General features: G+C 35.2%; 1 pseudogene; it reads left to right on the forward strand.

Annotated features, from left to right (window-relative positions):
- The first annotated feature begins 1,101 nt into the window (after positions 1-1,101).
- LOC104236606 (L-ascorbate oxidase homolog) lies at positions 1,102-2,136 on the forward strand (annotated as a pseudogene).
- Positions 2,137-10,413: the final 8,277 nt, after the last annotated feature.

The raw sequence follows: 10,413 nt of genomic DNA on the forward strand, positions 1-10,413 counted from the left end.
AAGCCAAAGTCATTGTATCTCATCATCAAAATTAACACTCATTCTAGACAGCTGATTAAGGACGCCCTGAAAATTATTTATATGATCAAGGATAGGACTTCCCTCCTTATATTTAAAGGTCATCGATTGCTTTAGTAGGAACAACTAGTTTTTGAAGCATAAAGAATCTATAGCTTTTCCCACAACGATCTCGCATGTGTCTCATTCACCATATGGTTGCGAACATTGTCTTCAACCCATTGTCGTATATATTCATATACTTATTGGTGCTCGAAATCTCAATCTTTATCAGATATAGTCTCGGGTTTTTGAGCTGCAAAAACTGGTAGATGCATCTTCTTCACGAACAACAAGCTTTCGTTATGCTTCTCCATACATTATAATTGCTCTCATTTAAACATATCATCGTGCTCATATTAGCCTCCATTCTGCAAAAACCCGGATAAATAACCAAGGCTCTGAATGTACAAAATTCAACCTTTTGTTTTTTTCCTTGTAATTATAGATTTTATTTTTACGCAAGGAAAATTCAATTTTAAATTTTAGTATGACAGTAATCAAAGGCGTAATGAAGATTTGAACTTTTGTGGGATCGGAATGCCATGGAACTCAATGACCATTTGAGATATCAAGGTTCAAAATTTAATATTTATACTTATCTAATAGATTTCTTTAACACATATATGAAGTTTATCAAATTAACTATGTCCGACTTCACCCTTAGCTTCCAATATGCATCCTCCCCAGGATTAAGAAAAAAAAAAGCAGAAATTTATATTTTTAGTCACTCCTAGAAAATAGCCGACAAATATATATTTTTATGCATATGTGTATTATGTACATATAATATACATATTTTATATACTTTTTTGCTAGAAAATGTAATTAATTTCGGCCGACCAGCCAATATTATATTATGCTCTTAAATAAACAATAAAGAAAGGCATAGCGCAAGAAGAGCAATTGAAAAAAAACAAACAAGAGCAAACGGTACTTCCGGGTTACGCATGAAAACTAGATGGCTGTCTTTTTCTTGTCACCTAACGTAGCGCATATATAAAGAACAGTCTTTTTTCCAATATAAAACGTCAACTACGTACTTGTCCTAGGTTGTCCTTAATTCCTCTCATCAACATATAAACTTTATATGGTTTTTATATGTTAGACTCAAACGAGGAAAAAAGTGAGAGAACATTTACAAGAAAAGAAGAACATGGATAAACTAAATTTTGTTCTTCTTTTGCTATTTTCTTGCTTGGTGAAGGTACATGGAGAGGATCCATACTTATTTTTCCATTGGAATGTCACTTATGGAACTATTTCTCCCTTGGCGTGCCTCAGCAAGTCATTTTAATCAACGGTCAATTCCCCGGACCTAAAATTAATTGCACATCCAATAATAATATAGTTGTCAATGTATTCAACCAATTGGACGAGCCATTCCTGCTCACATGGAACGGAATCCAACAGAGGAAGAACTCGTGGCAAGAAAGCACCTTAGGCACAAATTGTCCAATCCCCCCGGGACAAAATTTCACATACCATTTCCAAGTCAAGGACCAAATTGGAATCTATTATTATTACCCCACCACTGCGTTACATCGCGCGGCTGGTGGCTATGGTCCTATAAGTATCCATAGTCGCTTGTTAATTCCCGTCCCATTTGATTCCCCTGAGGAAGAATTCTCTGTTTTTGTTAGTGATTGGTATACTAAAAGTCACAAAATATTGAGAAGTATTTTAGATGAAGGACGTTCGCTAGGAAGGCCAGAAGGAATTATTATTAACGGTAAAAATGGCAAAGGAGATGGAAAGGACGAGCCTATGTTATCTATGGTCTCAGGAGAGACATATAGGTATAGGTTTTGCAATGTTGGGATAAAGGATTCTATTAATGTTAGATTCCAAGGCCATACAATGAAATTGGTAGAAATGGAAGGATCTCATACAGTTCAAAACATGTATGAATCATTGGATATTCACTTGGGACAATGTTTTTCCGTTTTTTTTTTAAAAAAAGATTCATCTCAAACTCAAATAATTCTTATCATTTTATTTTCTAAACTGAACCATATTTTTTAAAAATTATGCTATGCATTTAAACTCAAACTAACTGCACTCGATTCAGATATTAATCATAAGTATAAAATATTAATATATAAGTTATTTGATTATCATGTTCCGAATGTATTGAGTTCTATTATAATTAATTTTGTATTAGATGCAGTTAAATTTTTGTTCTTTTTTAGCTATAAGATAAAATTTCATTTTTAATTTTCATCATTAAGATTACCAACATTAGAAATTTATTTTGTATTTTTAAAATTTATTTAATCATAGAAAAAAATTTCTTAATTTCTTGATCACATTATTTTTAAATATTGTAATAATATTTTTACTGTCATTTTAATTCTTCACGTAATATTTTCAAAAAACAATCTCATCTCAAACTCAAATAATTTTTATCATTTTATTTTCTAAACTGGACCTCATTTTCAAATAATTATGCTATGCATTCATACTCAAACTAACTCCACTCGATTTAGATATTACTCACAGAAAGATATTTTCTTAATTGTTTGAGCATATTATATCTAAATGTTATAGTAATATTTTTCACTGTCATTTTACTTCTTTACATGCTAGAGTGAGACTAGCCAGTTAGGAATTAGTCTTAGGATGCTATTGATCAACTACTGATGATGAGCTGTATCTTCTGTGTATTAATACCTTACATATTTTCGTATTTCCTATATCTCTTATATTGCTGTTACTTTGTTTTTATGGTATTTATGTTATGTTATGGATTTTATGGTATTTTATGTTGTTTTATTATGAGTCTATTGATAGTACTAATATAGTGTCTCTTGTTGCCTCTTTGAGCCGAGGGTCTCCTGGAAACAGCCTCTCTGCCCCTCGGGGTAGAGGTAAGGTCTGCGTACATATTACCCTCCCCAGACCCCACTTGTGAGATTACACTGGGTTGTTGTTGTTGTTACGGCAGATCAAGAACCCAAGGACTATTTCCTCGTGGCTTCGTCGCGCTTTACTAAGGAGCCCCATGTTTCCACTGCCACCATCCGTTATACCAATGGTAATGTTGAATTGTCTGATCATCTCATATAAAAGCTTAAAATGTTAGAGAGAACACACACTACTAAAAACACGTGAATTTTTCCATGGAATTTTTTAGAAAATCCGTCGAAATATTTTCCAATGGATAGCCACGAGGAATCCCAAATTACCCACTACTTTCTAACAAGGACGTTGGTTGGAAATCCAAAGTTTTCTAGTTGTGACATTGCCAATACTTAATTATATTATGTCTCAATATGTCCATTTAGGTGTACACTCAATTCTTTTCCGTGAGTCTAACACGTCAAAATATTTTTTGCTTTTGGATGACAGTGAAAGCGTGAATTTAGGATGTTGTATACCTGCTCTAATACAATGTTGAAAATGTGTGACAACCACATCTAAAATAACATAATTTTAATTACTTAATTATACTATATTTCAACAGGTAAAGGTCCTGCTTCGCCGAATTGCCAAAGGCCCCAGAAGGATGGGAATGGTCTCTAAACCAATTCTGATCATTCCGTCGGAATTTGACAGCAAGTGCAGCTAGGCCTAATCCACAAGGAAGTTACCACTATGGCCAAATCAACATCACGCGTACGATCAGGTTGGTGAGCACGGTCGGGGATGTCGATGGAAAACGTCGATACACCATCAACGGCGCCTCACATGTGGATCCTACAACTCCAATTAAGTTGGCTAAGCTCTATGGTGTTGCAGACAAAGTGTTCAAGTATGACTTGATTAAGGATGAGTATTGATAAAATCAAACCTATTGTTGTATGTGAAAGTAGACAAAATAAAAGAAAGAAAAATCAAAAAGAGATGAAAATATGATGTAAGCGCTTACATCGACATTCTGTGATGTAAGCGCTTACCTCAGCATTCTTATGATGTAAACGCTTACATCGACATTCTTATGATGTAAGCGCTTACATCGACATTCTTATGATGTAATCGCTTACCTCGGCAGGACATTCAAATGCCTATAAATAGGGGTCTATATTTTCATTTGTAGAACATCCCAAAACTTATTCTTTCTCTCTTCAATTAATAAAGAGCTATTCTTTGTGTGGCCGTGGAGTAGGCAAAAAATTGCTGAACCACGTAAATCTTGTCTTGTGCAATTTATTGTTTCTAAATATCCTTTTCCTTCTATTATCTTGACACGCTTCTTCTACAACTGGTATCAGAGCACAGACAGTGTAATTCTGATAGAAAAGTACAGTATTGGTGCAGGTACTATTCACAAGAATAATGCGACACTATTGATCATCGTTACTATTCACAAGCACTATTCACATAAATTGTTTTTGTGAAAAATGGCATTGGAAGAAGGGAAGGTTAAGATTGACAAGTTCAATGGCAAAGATTTTGGATTCTGGAAAATGCAAATAGAGGACTATTTGTACCAGAAAAAATTACACTTACCTCTGACCGAGGTAAAACCGAAGACTATGTCCAAAGCGGATTGGGATCTATTAGATCACCAAGCTCTTGGTATGATTCGTTTGACACTAACACGAAATGTGGCGTTTAACATCATTAACGAGAAGACCACTGCAAGCCTGATGAAGGCGTTATCAAATATGTACGAGAAGTCATCTGCTTCAAATAAAGTCTATTTGATGTGTCGATTGTTCAACTTAAAAATGACAGAAGGTGGATCGGTCACGGAACATATCAATGAGTTTAATACAATATTAACTCAGTTGAGTTCTGTTAATATAACAATTGATGACGAAATCAGGGCATTGATTCTATTATCATCTCTACTGGAGAGTTGGTCTGCAACAGTAACTGCAGTTAGCAGTTCATCAGGAAGTACCAAACTCAAATTGAGTGATATTAGAGACTTGGTTCTAAGCAAAGATATTCGCCGAAGAGGATCAAGTGATTCCCCAGGATCTGCTTTTAATATCAAAAGCAGGGGGAGAATCAACCAAAGAGGACAGAGTTACGATCGTGGCAGATCAAAGTCAAGGAGAAGAGGACAATCCAAAAATCGCAAGGACATTACTTGTTGGAATTGCGATAAAAAGGGTCACTACAGTAGTCAATGTAGAGAACCAAAGAAGAAGAAGGAAGAAAATTCAGCAAATGTAATTGCTGAACAAGTCGGTGATGCACTAATTTGTTATGCAGACAGTCCAGTCAAATCTTGGATTTTGGACTCAAGTGCATCCTTTCACTCTACATCATGCAAAGAATTATTGTTGGAAAATTTGGGAAAGTTTATCTAGCAGACGGCGAACCTCTCGACATTGCCGGAAAAGGTGAAGTTCATATAAAGACTTCACAAGGCATGCTATGGAAATTGCAAAATGTACGACATGTTCCTGGCCTCAAGAAATATCTGATATCTATGGGTCAGATTGACGATGAAGGATATACAACAACATTCGGCAACGGATCGTGGAAGATAACCAAAGGGAATTTGGTTGTAGCACGAGGCTTTAAAAGGGGAAAACTGTATGCAACTGCAATAGAAAGAGATACTATAGCAACAGTTGATCATGGTCGTGATACAACATTGTGGCACCGGAGGCTCGGGCATATGAGTGAGAAGGGAATGAAGCTTTTGGCATCCAAAAAGAAGTTGTCAAACCTAAAACATGTTGAATTAGGTTTGTGCGAAGATTACATTTACGGGAAACAAAAGAGAGTTAGTTTCTCAAAGGTGGGAAGGACGCCAAAGAAACAGAAGCTGGAACTAGTGCATACAGATGTGTGGGGACCAGCTCCTGTAACTTCTCTAGGAGGCTCACGCTATTATGTCACCTTCATTGATTATTCCACAAGAAAGGTATGGGTTTATTTTCTGAAAAATAAATTTGATGTGTTTGTTACCTTTAAAAGATGGAAAGCTGAAGTTGAAAATCAGACAAGTCTAAAGTTAAAATGTTTAAAGTCTGACAATAAAGGAGAGTATGATATCCAAGAGTTCAAAGCATTTTGCTCAGAGAATGGGATCAGAATGATCAAGACAGTTCCTAGAACACCAGAACAAAATGGTGTTGCTGAGAGGATGAACAGAACCCTAAATGAACGAGCCAGAAGTATGAGAATAAATTCTGGATTGCCGAAGTATTTTTGGGCTAAGGCTGTTAACACGGCAGCTTACCTCATAAATAGGGGACCCTCTATACCGCTGAATTTTGAAATTCCTGAGGAGGTATGGACAGGAAAGGAGGTAACTCTCTCACATCTGGAAATTTTTGGTTGTGTTGCTTATGTGCATGTAAACTCTAATGATAGAGATAAGCTTGATCCTAAAGCAAAGAAATGTTTCTTTATTGGCTATGGTGATGATAATTTTGGTTATCGGTTTTGGGATGATGAGAATAGAAAGATCCTAAGACACAGAAATGTCACATTTAATGAAAATATGATGTACAAGGACAAGCTTGAAGTAGAACCAACCAACACCAGCAAACAGACAATGTCTGAAACAGTTGAGTTAGAAGAAATCTCAAAAAATGAAGTGGCTAGAGGGATTACAACTGATTCTGAAATTGAAGATGAAGAACCAGAAGCCGAATTTGAAGAAGAACTAGAATCCGAACCTGAATCAGAACCAGAACCGGAACCAGAGATAGAATCAAATGCAGAACCAAATTTGGAATCAGGACCTAAATCAAATTCGGGTTCTGTTACTCATGAACCTACATTGAGGAGATCTAAAAGAGTCATGAATGCTCCAGATAGGTTAACTCTCTCTCTTCACTATTTACTTCTTACTGATGCTGGAGAACCAGAGCATTTTGTTGAAGCAATGCAGGTGATAGACTCTGATAAGTGGAAGCTAGTCATGAAAGAAGAGATGAATTCTCTTCAAAAGAATAAAACATGGATACTTACGGAGTTACCAAAAGGAAAGAAGACATTGCAGAACAAGTGGGTGTACAAAGTCAAGGAAGAGCATGATGTTAAGAAGAGATACAAAGCATGATTAGTAGTAAAAGGCTTTCAGCAGAAGGAAGGAATTGACTACACCGAGATCTTCTCTCCTGTAGTCAAATTAACTACTATCAGGTTGGTGCTAAGTATCGTAGCTGCAGAAAATTTGCATTTGGAGCAGCTAGATGTTAAAACTGCTTTTTTGCATGGTGACCTTGAAGAAGACATCTACATGAAACAACCTGAAGGTTTTCAAGTTTCTGGTAAAGAAAACCTTGTGTATAAGTTAAAGAAGAGTTTGTATGGTTTGAAACAAGCTCCCCGACAATGGTACAAGAAATTTGATGGATTCGTGCATAAAAATGGTTTCACACGATGTGAGATGAACCATTGCTGTTATATCAAAAATCTTGATGAATCCTACATCATTTTATTGTTGTACGTTGATGATATGCTAATTGCAGGATCTAGCATAAATGAGATCAACTTGGTTAAACAACAACTGGCGGAGGAGTTTGAAATGAAAGACTTAGGACCAGCTAAGCAAATTCTTGGGATGAGGATTAGTAGAAATAGGTCGGAAGGAACCTTAAAGTTGTCTCAAGAAAAGTACATACAGAAGGTACTAAGCAGTTTCAGTCTTCATGATGCAAAGGCCAGTAGCACTCCACTTGGAAGCCATCTAAATCTGTCAAAGGACCAATCACCTAAGACAGATAAAGAAAGGAAGTACATGTCCAAAGTTCCGTATGCTTCAGCAGTAGGAAGTTTGATGTATGCTATGGTTTGTACTAGACCTGACATAGCCCATGCATTTGGAGTTGTCAGTAGATACATGTCAGATCCAGGAAAGGAGAATTGGGAAGGTGTAAAATGGATATTGCGATATCTCAAAGGCACCTCAGGTATGGCACTTTGTTTTTAAAAAGAGCAATATTATCTTAGAAGGTTTTGCTGATGCAAATTTAGGCGGCGATCTGGATAGTCGAAAAAGTACCACGGGCTACGTGTTCACCTTGGGTGGTACTGCTGTTAGTTGGATGTCCAGACTTCAGAAAAGTGTTTCTCTATCTACCACTAAAGCAAAGTACATGGCAATCTAAGAAGCTGGAAAAGAGATGATTTGGCTCAAGAATTTTCTTAAAAAGCTAGGTAAAGAGCAGGACAATTGTGAGCTTTTCAGCGATAGCCAGAGTGCAGTTCATCTTGCCAAGAATCCAGTGTTTCATGCAAGATCGAAGCATATCCAGTTGAGGTATCATCATATACGAGAGTTGATAAATGAAGGAACTTTTTCCCTACAGAAGATACCGGGATCAAAGAACCCGTCAGACATGTTGACAAAAGTTGTCGGTGTTGACAAAATGAGGTTGTGCACTGCCTCAGTTAGCCTTCAAGACTGATAGAGTGAAGGCGCCACCAAAGAATAGCAAATCTTTCTTTATTTTCTTTCTTGATGTAACATAGGTTTGAGGGGGAGATTGATAGGACCAAACCTATTATTGTATGTGAAAGTAGACAAAACAAAAGAAAGAAAAATCAAAAAGAGATGAAAATATGATGTAAGCGTTTACATCGACATTCTTGTGATGTAAGCGCTTACCTCAGCATTCTTACGATGTAAGCACTTACATCGGCATTTTATGATGTAAGCGCTTACCTCGGCAGGGCATTCAAATGTCTATAAATAGGGGTCTACATTTTCATTTGTAGAACATCCCAAAACTTCTTCTTTCTCTCTTCAATTAATAAAGAGCTATTCTTTGTGTGGCCGTGGAGTAGGCAAAAATTGCCGAACCACGTAAATCTTGTCTTGTCTTGTCTTATGCAATTTATTGTTTCTCTCCTAAATATCCTTTTCCTTCTATTATCTTGACACGCTTCCTCTACATGGGATTAAGCACTTATGGCTAAGTGTCAAATGGAGTTCTAGAGATATATTGGACATTAATGAACCACTTAGTAAAAAATTAATGATTTGGAAGGTAAATTATGTCAAGTAATACTAGTAATTCCAAAATCGACAAAAGCAGAGACTGTAAAATCTAGCTTGTCAAAGTTATACTTCTGGCCTCAAATGGAAAAGATTCAACTGACAAGAAATATAAAGTAAGAATAGATCCAGTATTCAGTGTCTTCTTGCTTTGTGTAGGAAAAGAATAAGAGCATCCAATAAAAGATGATTTGGTTCTTTATGAACACTTGATTATCAATCCCAATGACAATACTAGTGCATTTAATAAGAGAAATATTTCTATAATTAGATTAAAAAATAATTTGTGCAAACGCATGATGGAATTAAACAGATATCTTAGCTAGCAGAAATAAATATGTTGATCAACTAAATAAAAGGTTGATTGCAAAATTTTATAGTAAAAATAAAATATTTTTCTGTTTTTGGCTCAGCAGAAAATGATACACATAATTACTACCAAGAAGAATACTTAAATACTTTAATACCAAACAACCTTCTACCATACATATTTATTGTCAAGTTTATTATTTCTTACGTACGTTAATGTCACTGTATATATTATAGACTAAGTTGATCTTCCATTGTATATAGGTTGATTTCGAAGAAAACTATGCCCGTCATGCTAATGAAAAACTTAAATACGCCGAATAACTTATGTAATAGCACACAAATAGTATATAGAAGTTTTGATAATAACGTCACACATGCAAAAATTATGATTAGCATGACGGGCACACGAATTTGTAATAGCACACAAATAGTCTATAGAAGTTTTGATAATAACGTCACACATGCAAAAATTATGATTAGCATGACGAGCACACGAATTTGCATGTGTGACGTTATTATCAAAACTTCTATATACTATTTGTGTGCTATTACATAAGTTATTCGGTGTATTTAAGTTTTTCATTAGCATGACGACCATATTTTTCTTCGAAATCAACCTATATACAATGGAAGATCAACTTAGTCTATAATATATACAGTGACATTAACGTACGTAAGAAATAATAAACTTGACAATAAACATGTATGTTAGAAGGTTGTTTGGTATTAAAGTATTTAAGTATTTATATCATTTTCTGCTGAGCCAAAAACAGAAAAATATTTTATTTTTACTATAAAATTTTGCAATCAACCTTTTATTTAGTTGATCAACATATTTATTTCTGCTAGCTAAGATATCTGTTTAATTCCATCATGCGTTTGCACAAATTATTTTTTAATCTAATTATAGAAATATTTCTCTTATTAAATGCACTACTATTGTCATTGGGATTGATAATCAAGTGTTTAGAATGGTTCATATTTTATTGGATGCTCTTATTCTTTTCAGACACAAAGCAAGAAGACACTGAATACTGGATCTGTTCTTACTTTATATTTCTTGCCAGTTGAATCTTTTTCATTTGAGGCCAGAAGTATAACTTTGGCAAGCTAGATTTTACAGTCTCTGC

The sequence above is a fragment of the Nicotiana sylvestris genome, chromosome 5 (genome assembly GCF_000393655.2).
Source record: "Nicotiana sylvestris chromosome 5, ASM39365v2, whole genome shotgun sequence".
Taxonomy (NCBI): Eukaryota; Viridiplantae; Streptophyta; class Magnoliopsida; order Solanales; family Solanaceae; genus Nicotiana; species Nicotiana sylvestris.